The following is a 21,121-nucleotide window of genomic DNA, read 5'->3' as shown; positions in this document are numbered from 1 at the left end:
AGATGAGGGCTAACAATTGTGGGGACAATACCCGCGGAATGGGAGCGGGAAATGACACATAATCTGCTAGAGCAGAATCACTATCTAAGAGACATGGTTTTAGAGGGGCAGGGGAGGGTTACCGGGAGGGTCCGGGGTCGTGGCGCAAGGTTTAAAGTCCGCCCTAATGTGGGTGTGAATTTGTGTTGTGGCATAAATACCAAAAATAAAGTTTAAAAAAAAATGAAGGTGGCAACATCCATAGATTTCCCCCAAGGAAAATGCGTACTCTACCTTCTTATTTAGAAAGAGCTCCCACAGTGAAATACAGGCTTGCAATTCTACGTCTACGCTTTAATTTATGGTACACAAAGGGTCATGAAAAATCATACACCACCTTTCGCAAAAATCTAAAAACCTTTCTATCCCGCTAATGTTTTTTAACCAACATGTACAGTTAAGCTTGCACTGTAACCATAGCAAAGAATAACCGTTTGGACCCTCTCGGTCGCTTAGCACCTGTCATTGTACTACTGCTACTACTGCTACCGACTGTTACAGCCTACCTATGTTAAGCTCAAGCCTTCTGTAACAGCGCCACGATGCCTCAGGGCAGCTCTGTGCGCTTTATAAATGCAAATAAATAAAATAAATAAATAAAAAATAAATAAAAGCGTAATTTGTTACAACCTCGAGATAACACCTGTCACCTTTGCCTCAAATTTGGGACGATAGAAACTCTAGAACATCTGATAACCCAGAGCCCCGAATTAAGAGGTCGTAGACAAATACATTTTTCCAGGCCCTGTAAATACCTTGGCAGACTTGAGTGGAACATGTGTTGGTCTGTAATTTTGGGTTGTTCTGATTTACCAATACAACTAGCCACTGTTAACTTTTTGGAAACTTTACAACTAGAATCCAAACCTGTTGAAATGCCATAAGTCAGGAAGATGTCATTCATAATTGCTTATGTGTTGTTCTAGCCACCGATTCTGTTAGTTAGTAACTTGGAAAGAAAAAAAGCTAAATAGGTGGCCTTTTATGTTATCTTATATGCACTTAATTAATTCTATTTTTTTCTTATGTTGGTTGTTTGGTATGTCATACCATGAAATTGATTTTTCTGTTATTATGTTCTGTATAGTTTGTGATTCTTTCTTGTTTTTATGAAGACAATATTCCTTTTATGTATATCAAACGGTTTTAATATGTTGTAATGACATTGAAAGGTTGATTAAATCCAACTAAATCAATCAATAAAAAAAAAATAAAAAAATTACAGACTTGATAATGAATTATAAAAAATGTACAGGTCAGAGATTTTCTTTTTATATGGGTGTTGATCAGGTCATCGATACCATGTTTGAGCAACTCTACATTTTGTGTTTATGTGTTTTCTGATTAACAACTTAAGTCATTGTTGCTGCCTGTAAAACCAACCCAGGTTTGTTTGCTCGCCATTGATGTGTCCTGCCTCTATGAGACACGAAAGGGGCCTCCATTATCTTATTTCCTATGCATTTGTTTAAATTGATCTTAATTTCTCTTCCCACCGTCCAACATAACATAGTCCACAGAGGCACTCCATCCTATCAACACATGCTTCAAATGCCTGTTTGTGTCACGCTTTAGTTTCCATGCACCTCTTCGAAATTGCATTCTTTACCACTAATTGCAAAGGGACTCGCTGGATAAAATCCAGTTGGGCAAGCTCCCAAAGGTACATCACAATTATCATTCTCAGGTGCTGTCTCTCCCATCGCCGGAGCTGCTGTCAGCCTAATGGTATTATGTACAACGGCTTCTCTACAAATGTATTAATGGAGCTCAAAATGTCCCCATGCGAGTAAAAGTTCTGTTTTATTAAGTTGGACCTCAGCTGACACTGGCAACTGGCACATGAAAATGATCGTCAACGTGTGTTACCTGTGGAGTGCACACTACATCAGGTCCTTCAATGTTCCATTGCCCCACATCTGGTCTTCCCGGTAATGCGCACTCACCTACCTTTGATGTTCTAGGGCCCTCCTACCAATGCTTGCCTCCCTGTCATCCACTCACCCGTCTCTCCTGGGTCCCTTCTGCCGCCCTGGCCGCCTGATGCCTTGGGCTCCATGCTCCCACCCCACCCTTGAGCTGTGGTCGGTGATCCTCTTTTCTTGGCTGTCTCTGCGGTGGGTATGCCAAATAGCCTTTCTCCACTTCTCAACTTGAACATTCTGGGAGGCCATTCTTAATGATGTCCGGGGCTACTCTTGGTGCACTGCTTCCTTTGCGCTTCCTTGCACAAGAGGTCAATGCATTGATCTGAGCGTCGGAGGAGTCAAGGGTCTATCAGTGTCCAACCTTTTGGAATCCTCTGCAGAAGGCTAATGCCTGCGCGCCCACATCCATGAAACACAGCCATAATTCTGACTAAGTGTATATCGCCTCAGGTTACACAATAGATGTTCATCCTCTCTGCCATTTTAGGGGAGGGCCTACCTCACTTTTAGCCACTGAACCGCTGCCTTCACTAGCACATATAACATTGGCAAATAACATTCAATACAACAATAACACTAGCAACTTAACCGGGTCTGTAGCTCAGTGGACTAATGCATCCACCACAGGGGGCTGCGTTTGGCCTCATGGGCACAGTTTAGAATCCCGGCAGGTCCCCTCAGCACTTCATCCTTCCGAGGTTGATAAATGTGTACTATTAATTTGGGTAACAATAAACATCTGTTGCCTGTCACTAGTACCAAGATGCCCCCTGGGGGTGAACATACGCCTGTTATGCTAACATTTCGTTATAGCGCTTACCTTTAATCGTTATGATGGTAGTTGAATGAATTTAAGGCATTTGCAAGGCACACTCCTGCGTAACCCGTTTGCTGACCTCGGGATAGCTGTCAAGTGACCACGTTAACTATTGTTCACTGTTAGCTCCCTTGGTAAATACAGAGTAAGTCCCGTCTTATATTTCCCAAAGTAAGCTATCATATGTCTTAAAAAAAAACGTCAAAATTAGTCCAAAAGGACGGGCATTAACTCAGGTGTAGTTGACCTTGACTCATCAATCTCTCATGAAACAAATGCACTGAAACTCACCTACCGATACAATCTCAAAATAAAAACTCAGCAATTAGAAGTAAATGCCATTTCCTTGAATTCCCAATGGACGATTCTTGTTATTTCAATAACCTAGCAAATTACTCTTGAAATGAACATATAATTTTGCAGGCGTGACCGTCCCAAGACCCCTGTTAGGCACTCTCGTCATTGCCTCTTTCCACCCTTGAGGTGCTTTGTGTTGTTCTGAACTTGTACATAGGCCTCCAACTAAGATCCTCACCTGATGAGATTATTCATTCTGGGGTCGCTTGTTTGAGCATCCCCTCTCCTAACACAAACTATTCTAGGATATTCAAAGACCGCACCCTGGCATCAGACCCTCAGAACCTCAATGTGGGCCACTATCACTGTGCTCACCTCAGAAGAAAGAAAATCAATCTCATTTTTTCACTAATAACACAAAATACTGAAAGAAATCCCTTGGCAAAGCTAGCCATTTCCATGCTGCTCAGGCAAACCCAGCGAGCATTCCCTTTTCATACCATTGGCAGAAAATTGCCATCAGTCGACAGACAAACCTCTCGCCATGAGCCTGTAAATAACGGGAAGATACTGGCCGAGGTAACCTTTTGAATCTGAGGGGTTATGACATACGAATCAACAACCTCAAAACTTGCATGTGCCCTCCAATCCTCCTCCCAGCCTGCTTCTTGAATGCTACCCAACAGGGCCTGCACTTGTAGGACAAAATAGCGAAGGTAGGAGAAACAAGACCAAACAAAAATCCCCTGCTCCACCAGTGCATTCCATGCGACTTGCCGCCTCATGCCATCCCCAACCTGAGATGTAACAGACATCAATTCTCAGTGCTTCATCCAGCTCTAGGCTGTGCTTGCCAAGGAAAGGTCAACCACCCTGACAATCTACCTCTCATGCAACTGGAAGACTACTCCCAGACACATTATTAGACTACCCAGTACTGGGAAAGACACCCGTTAGTCAATGCCTCACACCTCGAAAGCACTAACTGAAGCCCTTGGAATACCAGGAGCTCACTTTTACCCGTTACCTAGAGAATTCCAGAAGCTCAGCCCAATTGCATATCTCCAGAAGTAACAACAACCAGCTGATTGCCAAATTCACCTACTGATCAAGCCACTTTAGACAAGACCTCAGGTCAGCCACTAAAAATGCCCTTTAACATGTATCCAGATATGCAAGAGAGTTCTGACCTTCTGCAGCAACTTAGTACAGAGATTTCAAATGATTTGAAACTCACCCCTTCTAAAACTGCGCTTTGGGGGCCTTTCCAGCCTAGTTTACCAAGGCAAAAGAATACTTGGCTATCCAAAGCCCTGCTTATTGCAAATACACAGATTCTTAAAGTATAGAACATGAATGTGAAAGCTAATGTTGAAACTTGGATCCAAGGTGTTATTCACCAGCAGCGATGGAAAAGGTCTCTAAAGGTCTCTTCCAAGTGAAAAAAAGTGAACTCAAAATTATAAACTGATTTGGGCAGCATTTGATGGTTTATGTTTAATGTCACAACTGTTCACCCTAAGTATGTGTAATTCGTCCATGTTTCTTCTGAAGTGTACTCCCCCTATGTGGATAGGTCTAGTTATTTAAGCATTAACATATTATTAACATATTAGTATTATTTAAAACGAAGGTTGAGGGCATTGTCTGAAGATGAAACTGGGAGCCCTCCTAGCCACACACAACATCCACCAATACTCCAATGACACACAGCTATACCTCAGGATCGACTACATCAAGGACATCCACAAGCTCAAAACCTGCCTCTCGCTGCCAGTCTTGGATGTCCAGTGCATACTTGAAGCTCAACCCTTTGAAGACCCATTCCCCTCATCAACAACACTAAACCCCTAGACATACAGACCTGGCTATCAAACTTGAATCATGAGTGCTTGACATCCGACCTCACCTCCTGTGCCAAGTCCCTCGGGTTCCACATCACATCACCTCTCCTTCAAGATGCACATAGCTAAGAAAAAAACTCAGGCAGCTTGGTATCAGCTCTCCCTCCTGCATTTCCTCCCTCTGGACTGCTGTAGATCCACCGTTCAAGCTCTGGTCCTATCCCACCTGGATGGGGGCAACGCCATCCAGGAAGGCCTCCCATAATCCTCCCTTGTGCCCCAGAGAAGCGGCCTACATGTGGCTGCATGCCTCATAAAGGGTCTAAGCAGATATGACCACATCAACCTTCACTGGCTCCCACTGCATGCACAAATTACCTCCAAGTCTTGCTGCATCATCTATAAGGCAGTCGTCCTTAAGTTACCCAGGCACCTCGCAGAGAAACACTGCATCGCTGGCGAACAGGGCACCACCAGGAGCCAGGACAATTGCAGATTTGAAATCCACTGCTGCAAAAAGGAAAGGAGCAGAAAACAAGCCTTCTCTGGCCACACCTTAAGACTATGGGACTTCCACCCCATCAGTATCGGACTCACCCCCATGCTCCTACAATTCAGAAAAGAACTCAAGGCCCACCTTCAAGGAGTCGCTCCTCCTTAACACCTATGCCATCACGTCGCCCCGCACACCACCTGACTCATCTTTCCCTCTCCTCCCTGCCACCCTGCACATCCATACCCCTCCGCTGTGCCCCTCTGTATCCTATACCCCTACTGTATATCTTTTCTGTTATCTCAGAAAAGCGCTCTGTTATGCATCTGTACTTTTGTATACCTCAGAAAAGCGATTTGTGGTGTATATGTATTGTTTTATAACTCTGTAGAGCGCTCTGTTGCTTCTCGAAGCCAGGTCAGCACTCAATAAATACGCTAATAATAATATTAATACTGCACTTACTCTACTACTATGAAACCTTGAGATCTGAAATAATAACTTTTCCTGTACTGTGTCAAACATCAATAAAGCATTTATTTAAATAAATGCATCACCAGATCAGTATCCTCCTTCGTTTGTGTTATCATTGACTAACCTCTCCAGTGCCATGAAGCATTCCCTTCTGAACTCTGTGACCTGGATCAATCCAATTAATATCTAGCTGCTCCTGTATGCAGGGGTGAGGGGGGTGGGAGGAACTACATTGGAGAAGTCAAGCCCTTAAAACCATCTGATCAAGATCTCCTGGGCAATCTTGGTTTCTCTCAGCAAGTCAACGGTCAACCCAGGATGCAAGCCCCCACCTGGACATAGTGTTTTATGAAACGGTACCATCATTTGAAACTGCAAAACACTATCATTGTGCGACCACATTGAGTCAACATTTCTATTAATGTAGAATCACATCCAAAAAACAAACCCAAGACATTGGCCATTGGCTAGCTGGGGCATAGAAATCGCAATCCTATTTAAAGTGACATCTTCCCTCAGGCATTCCCCTGGGCTTCAGCTTCCCCCACTGCTCCTACTCCAGAAACATTAAGTTGATTTAGCTGTGATACTGGCCTTTGACCTGGTGGCCATCGACACATATCACCAATTCAGGAAATCAGTGGCCTAATCATGGTATGGTGTTGAACTCCTGATGATCAAGAAGTTTGTAACTAAGAATTTTGTGGAATCTCGAAAGATTTACTCCCAGCCCCCAACAGCAACTCGCTCTGGTCTGTTTCACCAATTTGACAAGGATCTAATGCAATACATCCTAATTAAAACTACGTTTTCCATTTCACCACAATTGACACCAATGCAATAATGTAGCCCAGAACTCAGATATATGTGCCTTTCCTGAATGTATCTTCTTTGATTATGCGGTTCGCCAATTTACACTTGATGAATCCCACCCGCCAATTCTCATTACAGCTAGCCTATCCTTCTCTTCAATTCCTCTTGCCTAAACCTGCCAAGTGCAAGTTCTTCTGTGTCCCTCAATGGGGAGCTTTTCCTCCGATAGCCCCCTCCCTTTTTCTCCCCCTCCACCCGCTCCTTAACTCTCTGGCCCATCTAAACCCCCTCCCTGTACACAATGCCCATCCCATGTTCAACACCTTATTGCTCGAACCTCCCACCACCCCTACTCCTTAAACAACCACCAAAGAACACTGTACCTCTTCTTGAGGTGCATCGTCTCAACTTGCCATGTCCTGGTCACACTTCACCCCAATCATAGCCACACACCCAGAAAGCTTTCTGTGTGGGCGGCTGATACAGGACAAAGAAAAAGGACCATTCAGCTGGCAGTGGTGTTTTCAGGCCTAGATGGCGGTGACTCGCGTTTGGTGGCGCAGTATTCGGCAAGTCTGTCTTTGAAGTAGGTAAACCCCAGAACGCTGCACAGCTGCCCACCAGCTTAGCCCTGTCCTAGATAAAGAAGCCCGTCAGAGGATGCAGACACAGGCTTCCTGTGATCATTTCCCTATTGATGTCTTGCATCAACAATTCTTTCTGCAATGCTTTGGACCGATCCTAACTCAAACATATTAACCAATATTGAAAAAGTGTACTAGTGGCCCGCAAATACTAGCAACAAAACTTCCCATCTCTGTTCTTCCACGCCTGTCAAGAGCCCTAGCAACCGTCACCTCGAAAATGTCCACCAAGTTTGAATCGAACGACCACCTGAACAAAAACCATTCTAGCACTTGGTATGTAAGGATAACAAATACACGCAATGCACCCAGTGAATAACTACGTCGGGTCAAAAATGTGGGCAAAACATGTGCCCTGTTACAGGTGAATCTCTTCCCTGGAGTCACAATGCTGACCATGATATCCTCCTGAGACACCTCAGCCATCAGAGGCGCCACCCATAGAGGGACCTCATCCTGCCTCGCTGAACACACTCACCGCTAAAATTAGCATTCTCCATGTCCTGGCCTACTCTTGCCTTGTTAACATTAACATTGGCATCCATACCCCGGCAAACAGATAGAGAAGAGCCCTAGAGAAAACCGGGGACCTAAAAGCATTTGAGAGGACCCCTTCAGCCATTATATACAATGCAGATGTTGGCCCTGCACCATGTTGCAGGCTGACACATCAGCTCGTGTGTGGATGCACCATCTTGTATGGTTTTTCCTTTTATGTAGGTGATTCTATAGTTTAATCAAAAATAATATGTTAGGGTCACTTTATTAAAAAGTGCTAATAGCATGGAGGGGACAAACGTTACCACTCACAGGCTGTCGGGTCTCCTCCACGCAATTGTCATCGTTTGCAAAAATGGAGTGCAAAACCAAAATACAGTAACACGCAAAATCGCCTTTACGCCTTGTTATTGCACTTTATTTTGCAAGAAGTGTAAATACATTGCGATGGAATCTGCCTGCTTGTTTCAGGTACTCAGAACAGGGGAATTCCATGGAAATCCATTGGTTTTACACCAGCATGAAAATCTGACAGTGGCGTAAAATCAAGTGGTATTGGAAGGCGTCGGGCGAATGCACGGCAGTGTTATGTTTTGTTATGGCAATTTCTAAAGCGCACAGTCATCCTAAGGTATCTTGGCGCTAGAGGGCAAGGTGCACAGCTATAGCCGGAACACTACACCGCCAAAAACAGGTACGTTTTTACGGCTTTTCTAAAGGACAGATGGTTGGGTAATTTTTTCATAGCTAACAGAAGCTCATTCCATAGTGGAGCAGCTGCTATGAAAAAGGCTCGACCTCCAATCCGCACACGTCGGAAGGAAGGCACACAAAGCCGATCGGCTGAGGCAGAGCGCAGACAGCGATTAGGACAGTAGCGGAACAGAGCAGTAGCGGAACATATATTTCATTCCATGCCCCCAACTTCTCCTCCGAATAGATTCAAAATGCCAGATATGTAAAAGTCAAAGTAAGCCGTAAACCTTGGTTTTATCACCTTGCTTGTACAATCTGGGGACTTAGAAAATGACATGTCTGTCTTAGGCTACAAGGTTGAAGTCAATGGTGTGCCCGGTGTTTACATTGAGGCTGGCTAGGTGCTTGATGATGGCAGCTGGTGTGAATCATATGCCGGAAGGAACAGGGTGGAAATCTGCCAATGGAGTGACATTGATGTTAGGGAAAGGGGGAAAGAGGTGTGCTTTCCTCATGTCATACCTGAGCAGGATCCTTCAGAGGACAAAAAACAGGGTCAATGTGTGAAAAGAAGAAAAAGCAAGCAGGTCTCTTATGGGTCGAGTGGGCCCAAAGGACAAGTGTAATGTTTTAGTCGGTGCCTAATATCAGGATTTGCCGTGGCAGCGGGTGGGCGGGTTCATCCTGTGAAATGCATGAGTCAATGAGGAGTGGGTGGGAAATGTCACCTGTCAAAGGTCCAAAGGACCTACAAAGTTCAAAGTACCCCATGGTGTTATCGAGATAAATTCAAGTAAACTTCAAATGACTATTCGAAACCTAATCCATTGCGTTGAGGCACGCAGGCATTCATCTGGGTTTATGTCCCTTTATGAATCGGCACTGTGCCTTTTCTGGTGCCAGGCACAGTTGCATAGCAGGGGATTTGCTGCAAGCTCTGACTGTGAGGAGTTTGTTGGAACTCCTTTTTAGGACAATTTAAAGTGCTGGGATAATCCTGTGGAATAGACAGTGTACATGGGGGCGGCCATCTTGATGGGATTTTCATGCACTTCAGGTCTGGTGTAAAAAAGGTACAAGAATGCAGGTGTTCCTGGTTTCCAATGCCTTTTAACAGCCTCACCAGAAAAGAGGTGGTAATGCCTCCATCTAGGTACATGTATGGTGACCGGCACTACAAGGAATCCCTATGGATTGCGCCTACTTTTTATATCTGTAAAAGCAGGCGGAAACAATAGGCACTCAAGATTCTCTGCTCACACTAAAATGAGATGCATGGTGGAGATGCTGCAGAGAAAACAGCGGAGCAGATTTTAAGCTCTGTTCCCCTGCTCAGTCCAGGAAATGAATCCAGAATGGCATGGACCACAGTGAAAAGGAGTCCATTTTGGGTTTCTTTATTCAGGTGTTTTGAGCGACATGCACTTTGCGTTGCTCCATAACCATCTGAGACCACCTCTCTAGCCTCCTCCAGTAAAGTTGACACGTACTGCTTCAGCATTGGGGTGGCCCTTGTTTACGGCCTTGGAAGAACCCACAGAGGAACTGATCTGATCTGTACTCGGATAGTCCAAGATTAGGACTGGCATCTAGTTCAGGAAGTCTCTGCCTCCAGTTAACCAGCAAGTGGCTTCAGAACATGTCATCATGATTTGAACAGGAAGCAAGGCATTATGAAGCAATTGAGTTTATTAATCAGCAGTTTTTCACATATTTCTTAACCATTCGGATAATGTCAATCTGTCATTTAAAGAAGGGTTCATGTAATTAGAAGGCGTGACCCAGGAAAAACCAGCCTCATCCTACATTTGAAAGGCACACGGTGGTGGGGGAGGGGAGAAGGGTAAACTGAACTCTGCATAGAGAACAGCTGAAAGTCTAAGAAGGAGGCTATAGCTCATTGAGTTTCTAGAAGAAGATTGGCGCACGCTAAACGCATAGAACTTAAAACTTCCTTTAGCACAATGATCCGATACTAAGCAGTGATAGAACTGTACCAAAAAAGCTGTGGAACTGTGACTCCAGCAGAGGACAGTGTAAGAAGGAAAGGAGCAACAGGCAAAACCTTTTCCAAGGGTTGCAGTCATGCTGGTTGACAGCCAATTGAGTTGAACTAGATTTCCGTTTAGGTGTAACTGATATCCGGAGGCAAGGAGTGCCTTGACTTCATAAAGAACAGTTCCGGAATGGTGAAAATGGTTGCAAAAAGTAGTGTACCTGTTAACAGTAAAAGAATAAAAGTAGTGGAACATCACTTCTGACTATGGGCCTCATCACGACTTTGGCGGTAACCCTTAAATCCGGCGGTCACGCTCTTACCGCCAGATTTAAGGGTCTGCCAAATCAGGACTTCGGCGGATTTCGCCCCAGCTCTTGGCTCGGGGGGAATCCGCCGAAAATTCACGCTATTACCGCCGCCGGGAAATCCACCGGCGGTAAGAGCGTGAATGTTCCCCATTGAGCCCAATGGAGAATGGGGCATTCCCGAATGGGCTCAATGGGGAATGAGGAGTTACATTACCGCCGAACTCGTGATCCGGCGCTATTAGTGCCTGGGAGTTCGGCGGTAGGGCTAATACCGCCAAAGTCGTGATCAGGCCCTGTTTCTGCTCACTTTGACCACTGATACTAAGCCCAGTAAACTTGAGGTCATGAATTCCAAGCCTGGGAGAGAGCTAGAGTTTGAATTCTTAACTTACAGTCTCATGACTAAGACATCTTGAAGGCCGTGGATAACATGAAATCATAACTTCCCCACTACGACACTGAATAGAAATAGGTACAGACGTAATACCTTGCAGGCAAAACCAGCATTTATCACTCTGAACGAAGAAGGGAGACTCTGAGGCCTCTGAGAAACGGCGCAATGACAAAACAAGCCACACATAGCCCTGCACGACAGCACTTGGGAATCTACCGAGCCGTACATCGCACCCAAGCTCAGCGAACGGTGCAAACCAAACTGAAGCTGTCAACAGGACCTCACAACTTTCGCTCTACCTATTCCCGCTATGCCCTACTAACCGGTGGTGTTAGTGTGCAGTACAAATTATCTTTAACATTAACATATAGCATTTTACACAAATAAACAAATTGAATGTTGTACCATTTTGTGTTGGACCAAACGCAGATCGCTGTACAGTAAGGTGATGCAGTTTGCCAACAGAGGAAGGTAGTTATGAAGGGGGCTGAGGAAGGAGCGGGCCCATTGTAAGGTAAGGAGGGATAGGATCCAATTAGGGAGGCTGAAAATATAAAGCAATAAACGATAAGCAAGGACTTGGAAAAAGAGAATGTTGCAGGGCTGTCCCGCTGCCTACTCAAGCCCAGCCACATTGGTGCATGCTCCACACACTTTTGGATAGGTTGTGTCCTGACACTTCACTCTGTAGCAGGAGTATCAGGAGACAGAGTTATATAGCAGGTACTAGAGGTGTGCGGTGTAAACACTCTTAATAAAAACATTAAGAAGGACCAAAAATGGTTAAAAAAGACAATATCAAATTTTAATAATAAACAGTTCATTAAGATTAAAAACCTAAATTGAATAGATAGGTAAGTAATACAAGCATAGTCAAATCCCATGTACAATGGCAACAAAAGAGGAAAACATAACAGGCTCAAGGGGCCAGTAGGAAAAAATGTTATAGCAATAATACGACCACTGGGGGTACTATTCAAAATAACAAAGTACCCATCCAGGTATGGATAAATGTGTCATCAATTATATTCTCTGTCTGAAGTTCAGAGATATGTCTCGACATGTTTCTGTTCCTAAAAAACAAGGTGTGGAACATTCATCAGGAGGAAGTACATAACAATATCGCCTATTTAACAATTGGGATGAAGAGTAATAATGCCACTACAGTATCATAGCACCTGCAAGAAAATAAAAACAACAACAATCATCAAAGGTTAACTATTAGATAGTTGTATACTTTGGGAAGTTCAGAACATGAACTGGGCAACTATTAGAGGAACATAATTACCTTATAGTGTGCCTGTGGGGGCTCTCTACTTAGCATTAGTAGAAATAGGGTTGTCAACATCACGGCCCTAAAAAACACCAAGGGATAATAGCCAATATATCAGCTATAACTCAGCCTAGTAGTACTCAAAACACAACAACAAACAGTGTGGAAATGGACACCCCATATCTAGATGGGCGCGATCGCATCTAAGCGTAAACTGGAGGAACTATCCCTGGTAATACCCGCATGCAAGCTAGGGGCCGTATGTGAAACAGCTGCAAGTGAGCGGGACATAAAACCCATCAGAAAAACGGTGTAATAGTCCAGGAGTAGCCTATTAGAAAAAGTATACCACTATGTCATGATGCATCGGAAAGAAAAACATGAAACCGGGGAATAAATAGAGGAAGCACCGGAATGGGATAGGGTGAATCTGGCTATGAGAGCCGTGATAGCAGTAGTCAATGTGCCCGTATAGCCCTGAAGCCCTAAATGTCAAAAGGCGTCCTACCTTGAAAACGACCATCAGGGTGTCATAGGGGGCGATTCCCTACAGTCCGCACTGCAGATATCTTAAATACAACAGAGAAGAGCGATAAGGTATAAGGAGAAGCGAACTCTTCGCAACACCGTTCGCTGGTGACGAAACAGTGAAAGAGCCATAAAATGCTATACCATAATCAATAAGATGACTTACCCAGTGCGGGACACCCTTAACAACTTGGGTATTGGCTGTCGTCCATTCCTTACATTCTTTTTCTTTTTCTTTTTCTTTCATTCCCGTGTAAGATGGCCGCCGGGTTCTACTTACTTACTTTACTCGCCTTTAGAGACATGAACATAGTAGTAGGACTTACCCCAGGTTCCCTATACAACTAACATGCATCGGCAGCTTCGCGCTGTTATCGGACACTCTGTAAAGTTCCTCGCGCACGAGACATCGGCTTGCCGCTTTCCCGCACTGGGTAAGTCATCTTATTGATTATGGTATAGCATTTTATGGCTCTTTCACTGTTTCGTCACCAGCGAACGGTGTTGCGAAGAGTTCGCTTCTCCTTATACCTTATCGCTCTTCTCTGTTGTATTTAAGATATCTGCAGTGCGGACTGTAGGGAATCGCCCCCTATGACACCCTGATGGTCGTTTTCAAGGTAGGACGCCTTTTGACATTTAGGGCTTCAGGGCTATACGGGCACATTGACTACTGCTATCACGGCTCTCATAGCCAGATTCACCCTATCCCATTCCGGTGCTTCCTCTATTTATTCCCCGGTTTCATGTTTTTCTTTCCGATGCATCATGACATAGTGGTATACTTTTTCTAATAGGCTACTCCTGGACTATTACACCGTTTTTCTGATGGGTTTTATGTCCCGCTCACTTGCAGCTGTTTCACATACGGCCCCTAGCTTGCATGCGGGTATTACCAGGGATAGTTCCTCCAGTTTACGCTTAGATGCGATCGCGCCCATCTAGATATGGGGTGTCCATTTCCACACTGTTTGTTGTTGTGTTTTGAGTACTACTAGGCTGAGTTATAGCTGATATATTGGCTATTATCCCTTGGTGTTTTTTAGGGCCGTGATGTTGACAACCCTATTTCTACTAATGCTAAGTAGAGAGCCCCCACAGGCACACTATAAGGTAATTATGTTCCTCTAATAGTTGCCCAGTTCATGTTCTGAACTTCCCAAAGTATACAACTATCTAATAGTTAACCTTTGATGATTGTTGTTGTTTTTATTTTCTTGCAGGTGCTATGATACTGTAGTGGCATTATTACTCTTCATCCCAATTGTTAAATAGGCGATATTGTTATGTACTTCCTCCTGATGAATGTTCCACACCTTGTTTTTTAGGAACAGAAACATGTCGAGACATATCTCTGAACTTCAGACAGAGAATATAATTGATGACACATTTATCCATACCTGGATGGGTACTTTGTTATTTTGAATAGTACCCCCAGTGGTCGTATTATTGCTATAACATTTTTTCCTACTGGCCCCTTGAGCCTGTTATGTTTTCCTCTTTTGTTGCCATTGTACATGGGATTTGACTATGCTTGTATTACTTACCTATCTATTCAATTTAGGTTTTTAATCTTAATGAACTGTTTATTATTAAAATTTGATATTGTCTTTTTTAACCATTTTTGGTCCTTCTTAATGTTTTTATTAAGAGTGTTTACACCGCACACCTCTAGTACCTGCTATATAACTCTGTCTCCTGATACTCCTATCATTATCCTCCCGGACATAGACAGAGTATACACTGCTAATGTTTATTAGAACAGTAGTATACCGGGCTTCCTCTCCTTGTAAGTACTTCACTCTGTAGCTCCATTAAATTAATTAATTAATTGTTGATTGGTGCATTGGGTGGCCCCAACCTACTGGCAATCGAATTGTTTAAACTTAAATTGTCATGTGACATATAGAAAAACCGGGTAATTATCAAGGCAAGTTTGGTACATTCCACTGTGGATATGGTGAGGGAGAATAATGTGCAATGGAAACTCCCAGGCTAGATATTCACCAGAAAATGCCTCAAATAGACTGCAAATATGGTTATAGGTCAAAGTTTCGACTCAAAAGGGTCAAATGACAAAAGGGTCGCCTCAATTCGACCGAAAAAAGGGTCGATTTTTGTGTAAAAACACCTTTTTATACCTTTACTGAAGCAAAAAAAAATATACATTTAAAATAAAAATTCGATCCTTTTGTTTTCGGTCGAATTGACTCGACCCTTTTGTCATTCGACCCTTTTTGAGTCGAAACTTTGACCGAACACCTGCAAATATGCCATATCAGAGTTCCAAGTCGTATAGTTGAGAGAATGAGGGAATGTTCAATTCCCCATGAAACTCGCTGGGTTACACTACGGCATAAATGAGGCAATCCTTCTTATTGTATAATGTGCTTAAGGACCTACACTACTACTTGAAATTGATGTCATTTGAATTACTACCCTATTGTTCCTAAGACTCGATAAAACTCTTTACATATATCGAATAATAAAAACATCTACTAACCAGAGCCTTAACCTTCCATTTGGGAAATCTCTAAGACAAGGATCGCACCTTCCTGGGCAGTTGGTCACCCATGTCAAATCCCATAAGAAATACAAGGTCAGTTAACTTACTGGTTGCAGTAGCCTATTTTCTAAATGGCGTATCCTTCTACCATGGCGTCAGGCCGGTGTGAAATGGAAGTCGCATTCCACTGGTGTGACATTACTCCGGGCAGTTATGGCATTTCCACTGCTTTCCTCCACAAACCTGAGACTCAAGAGAAGCAGGGCAGGTTGGCATGCTGTCAAAGCACATCTTGGGGGTGAGGGGGGTGAAGGGGAGGGAATCACAGGAAGCGGTGGGGGCAGTTGTTTCCCCCCTGGGATGGGAGGAAGCCACATGAGGGCACAGGAGAGAGACTGGCAGGAGGTCATGTATTTTCAGTGTTGTCCACTAGTCCCTTCTTTCCTCCACTCTCTTTAGGGACACTGTGCTGGCAAACAAGCCTTGACATTGTAGATGTGTAGCTGTGAACAAGAGGATGCGTTTCAACACCAGGTTCCCAGTGACACCATGGATGACTGGAACTTCACCCTCGCCATCTCTTCAATGTCACTGGGAACCCCTCCGTGTTGCTCACAGTTATCAGGGTACAATTCTATATATTGTGCATATTGCCCAGAAGATCAGTGAGGGCATTCTGTGTCCTACCCAAATGCTGAATTATACCCAGTGAAGCAGAGTGAATTTCCAAATAAATCTGAATCTTTTTCTATGAAAATGTTTGCAGAAAATAGCAAATTACATTTAGACGCCTGTACAGTGAAAGGTGAGTTGGGCCAAAGTAGTATTTAAAGAAAGCAACATCCTGCTTCCTAAAGGAGGAAACTGACACATTTCCCTAGGAGAAGCTGTCACAATCACGCATCAATATATATAACATTACATTATTCTCTACCTCTACGCATGAACCAGAAGAGCAAAAAAACTGCAAGACAGAATGCACAGTTAGTTCAAACATTTTGTGACTTTTTCAGCACAATTTATGTTACCCCTACCACTAAACAGGATATCCATTAATCCCTGAAGCCAGCCATTAGCCATTAATGATTTGGCAAGAGAATGTAAAATGTGATGGCTCCAGTGCGGTGCCTTCACAATTACAAAATGCAAGATCCTTCCTTGGGGTTCACTATAATTTTTAAGTCACACTGAGACATTAAAATCCCTTTGCTGGGAATTGCTTCATTAGCACTGCGCATCAGGCTGCTTGGGCACAAGACGGGTACCGTTTAAAACCTAATATTTCGTGAACGTCTCCCACTCTGCGTACAATGAGAGCCTTTCCGACTGGTTGGGTTGCCCATCCATTTGTAAACCCCCATACATATTAATGAGCGCGTGAAAACACTCAGGCCTGTCCTTTAGCGTGATTGTTTGATCAGAACACTAAACCCCGGATTTACATTTTATCCATCACTTCTGAAATCCGGTTATGTTATGATGGGTTTATAGATGATCGAACATTGCTCATCCATCCAAGAATTTAATCATCCTCTCGCTTTCTCACTAGGTAAACACACTAACTGCATAAGTAGTTCTTTCCTCCCGCAATCTTAGAAACAGTGTAAGCTGTCTTTAAATGCTCCGAGTTCTTCATCCTTAAGCCTGGAAAGAAAGGGAGCAGAACAGCAGAAAATGAGCCTGTGTTTCCATGGAGTGAGCATCACAGCGGCGTGCCAGTTCTGAATGTGATCTTCTCCCTCGCTGTCTAGGCGCCGTGGCATTTACATTTTAACTCTATGGACTCGGAAGCAGGAAGGTAAGGAGAGTTCCATTTAGCGTCTGTCTTCAAAGCAGCCCATCTTCTAACTGACGGTTTGCAACGCCCGCACCGCCGCCCCAGGACTACTATTACACCAGCAATCCAACTGAGAACAAACCACAACATATATCCCCTTAATTAAGCGTCATATCATTCATTTTTCGAAATCGTATAAAAGTTTACATTAAAAGGATAAGGATCACGTCAGAGCGCAGTATTCTATCCCTCTTGGACACGATGCTCCTACTTTGTTCTGCCAGTTTCTTTGGCTTGATTCTCTGCACCTGCGACCTTGAGATGTCCTTGATGCTTTTCCAGATCATGGCGTAACCATTCCGTGTCCACTGTAGCCCACAGCCTCTCCTTTGTTCTCAATACTTTTCTCCATCCTGGTTAATACCTCCTATTAAGATTCAACCCAGTCCTCGAATAACTCATCCTTAAATTCAACAGTTCTTGCCTTTACATACCTCCTTCCATGATCCCTTCCCGGTGAGGACAGATTCTGCACAGTCACTCACAGTCACAGAGTTTTAGAGTGTCCCCAAAACCTCTTGGTTTGGTAGGATCTGGCCCTCTGCTTCAAGTATTCAATATTGTGAAAGATCCTTCCTAATGATCTGCAGGCCCACATGTCCATGAGGACCAGGGCGGGAAAGAGCTGATTTGGGGGCCTTGCAAGGCTGTAAAATCCCCATATTGTCCACCTGGGAATGAATATTCTGGCCTCCTCTCCTTTGTTCTGTAAACCTCCTAACTTCCGCAGGGGCCCCAGAGGGGAATGGGGGGAGGCGGTTCTGGCTCTAATTCCAACCCGGCCTTTCTTTGTGATGACTTACAACAATCTGATTCCTAAGAGGACCTCATTTTGCCTTTCTCCTACTCGCCACTCGCCAACCTTTCCCTCCAAGGCTCAGTGGCTCTACCTTCCACTCTTCTGTCGGGGGGAAATTCTGCCGGGGTCGGCCGGGCCGTCCGCAGACCTCCGGGCAGGGAGGCCCCAACTCCTCCCGTATATCCCAGAAGAGATAGAGTATGAGACACACGCAAGAAGCAAGGTGACTCTGCTGTTTATTAAACAAAAACGGCAGGGATGGGTCAAGGATCGTACACGTCCGTCCTGACACACACACAATCGTGGGGCTCGCAAGCCCTTTTTACCTTAGTATGACGCGCTACTTGCGTCACCTTAGAAAGTTAGCAAAAAACCTATTGCCACTCTTAATTGGTTGCTCGAGTGGTAGGGTGTCAAGGGTATCGTGAATCTCCTCTTGATCCTGTAGGATCTCGGCCTCCCTTACTTCCCTTTCCTCCTCACCTCGTATTCCCCGGCGTAGATTCAGGGTCCGGTTCTCCTTAGGCTTGGCCTTCCCTTTTTTTTTGTAGATGAGAACGGCCGAAGGAGGCCGCCACCGTGACACCCCAAGGGTGATCGGTGGTGACCCTCCGCGGCCGCGGAGTGAGGGGAAAAAGCCAGAGGCTGAAAAAACCCCAGAGGTCTGTAGAAGATGCGTCGGTAGTAGGAAGCACTTGACACTTGCAGGGCTGAGTAAACTGCTGGAGAAGGCACACTCCTTTCCAAAATTTGACAAACAAGTCTCCAAGGAGGAAACGCTGAGACCGGTAGGAATTCGGAAGTCCAAAGTGTCAGCAACAAGGTAAGCGGGCTAGGCAAGGCAAACCCGTAGTGTATTCCTGGGGGCTGTACACAGAAGGAGCCGATAACAAGAGAGGGCGAGTGGAGGAAGGTAAGTAAGAAAGGTGGAAGGGTAGACAAGGCGGAAAAGGCAATAATAGTAAACAAAGGCGGGCGGAAGGGGAGGTAAGGAACACGGGAAAGAAGCAATAGGAGGACGTAGTAAAGGTGGTAGGACGGGAAGGGAATGGAGAACGGGAGCGAGGAAAGGGGGAGAGGGAGGAAACCAGAATCGGAGCGAGCTCCGGAAGGTAACTGTAACAAACAATACGGTAGCAGGGACACTAGCACGGAGAAAACAAGCAGCAGCCAAAACTGGAGCGTTGCAACGCACCCGAACACAGGAAGGGGCGGGCTATATCCTGTGTCGGGATACGTTGCAGAAAAGACTAGACCGCTGCACTGGGTAGAGGAAGCGTGATCGGAACACCCGTACGCCGCTTCCACCTATTCCAGAGCTTCCAGGCTCCCCGAGCCGTGACATAGGGTTAGTATAGCATACGTATAGAGAACAATATTAGTGGACAAGGGTTAGTCAGGTGATATATCTGGGTTGTCCCTACAATTAGATACATGAGAATTGTTACATGAAGACTACTGATGATTGGTCAATGTTAATGGCGTCAGTGATAAGAGCCCCATGTTCTGATTGGTGCGCCCGTGAGCTTCCCAGCTTGGGACCATCGCTGTTCCCAGCTCTCGGTGTACCTGTCATTTGCAACAATGTTTCACTATGAGTACGTGCAGACAATGTGAGGACTTATTCATGAGCTGGAAGGCCGACTACTCCCACTGTCGCAGATGTCCATTGAGCCTTTTAAGTGTGTCTGCCTGTGTCTTGTACCAAGGGATCCAGACGCCTTCTTTCTCCTGGACTTGGCATCCTGTCAGGTTCGGCTTGGTCACGTGAGGTGGGACCGTGTTTGAGGCAGACTTTTGCACAATTAATATTGTTTTTCTACTGTGTGCCTGGTTTAATTTGCAGGTGTGATTTTAACGTTGGTGCGCGGCGTGCGAGGTTGCAACATCGTGCCCTTGATGGTCTGCTTTCGGAATGTGGGTTTGCAACATTGCGACCTTGGCTGTCTGCTCTCGCCGGGCTCATTCTGCAGGATCAGCAACCTGACTCTTGTTCTTTTAACGTCCATGGGAGCTCTTGCTTGCGGCCTACTTAGGCCTGGTGTATAGGTGGAACCGTTTGGTGCACAGGCGCTTTAGGTTATAGTATCATATTGTCTTATGACCAGTATCGTGTCTTCGTTATATTTCTCATTATGGCACCTGGGTTTAGGAGAAGCGTAAGCAAGCTCTTGATGCGTCTTGCGTTTCTGCATTTTGAGAGCCTATGTGGAAAATAATAAAGATGCACGTCCGTGAGTATGTCTGTCGCCTACGTCATAGCACTGAGTATATTCTTCGTGTAGATTGGTGCGGGAGTGTCCAGTGTGTATATTTGCACAGGTGTGCTGACCGTTGGCTAGGTCGTCATGGCATCTCTAACGACGTGTTGGTTTTAGTCTAGTTGATCCGTGCCGCAGGTGTCAGCATGGGCAGGGCGTGCTGCTGGGCAGGCAGATGGACACATCCGTATGTTCCTGTACCAGGGTATTTGGTCGTCTGGTAGATGGGCAAACTCTTCTCGTGGCGGGTGCCTGGGCCGTGATCCTTTAGGCCAGGCGCGAGAGGGGAAGGACGGGAGCCTGTGTTTCCATTCTCCCACTTCAGTCCCCCCTCTGGTCGACTTGTCGACCAAAAACATATCCTTTTCGTTATCTCCTCTTACTCTCCATATTTTAGTTATTCCTCCTAGATGTCCATAGTGGTTAACATGATCTTCAAATGACCAATACATATATTCACAGGTTCCTCCAGGAGTACAGTATACCCAGTTCCCTATGTAACTCCTGGGGTTTCTTGGGTTCTCGATCTTCACTGAGGGTGGGTCCAGATGGTTGGTAATGATCTGGTTGCGCAGCCTCTCCCTCTCTTGTATTATTATGCCTGCGTGTTGGCCGTCATCTGCTGGCATCAAGGGGTGCATACCGACCATTTCAAGCAACTCGTCGGTAGTGC

This window comes from Ambystoma mexicanum, chromosome 4q (assembly GCF_040938575.1).
Source record: "Ambystoma mexicanum isolate Mex_15411 chromosome 4q, UKY_AmexF1_1, whole genome shotgun sequence".
Taxonomy (NCBI): domain Eukaryota; kingdom Metazoa; phylum Chordata; class Amphibia; order Caudata; family Ambystomatidae; genus Ambystoma; species Ambystoma mexicanum.
Note: the sequence above shows the minus strand (reverse complement) of the source record.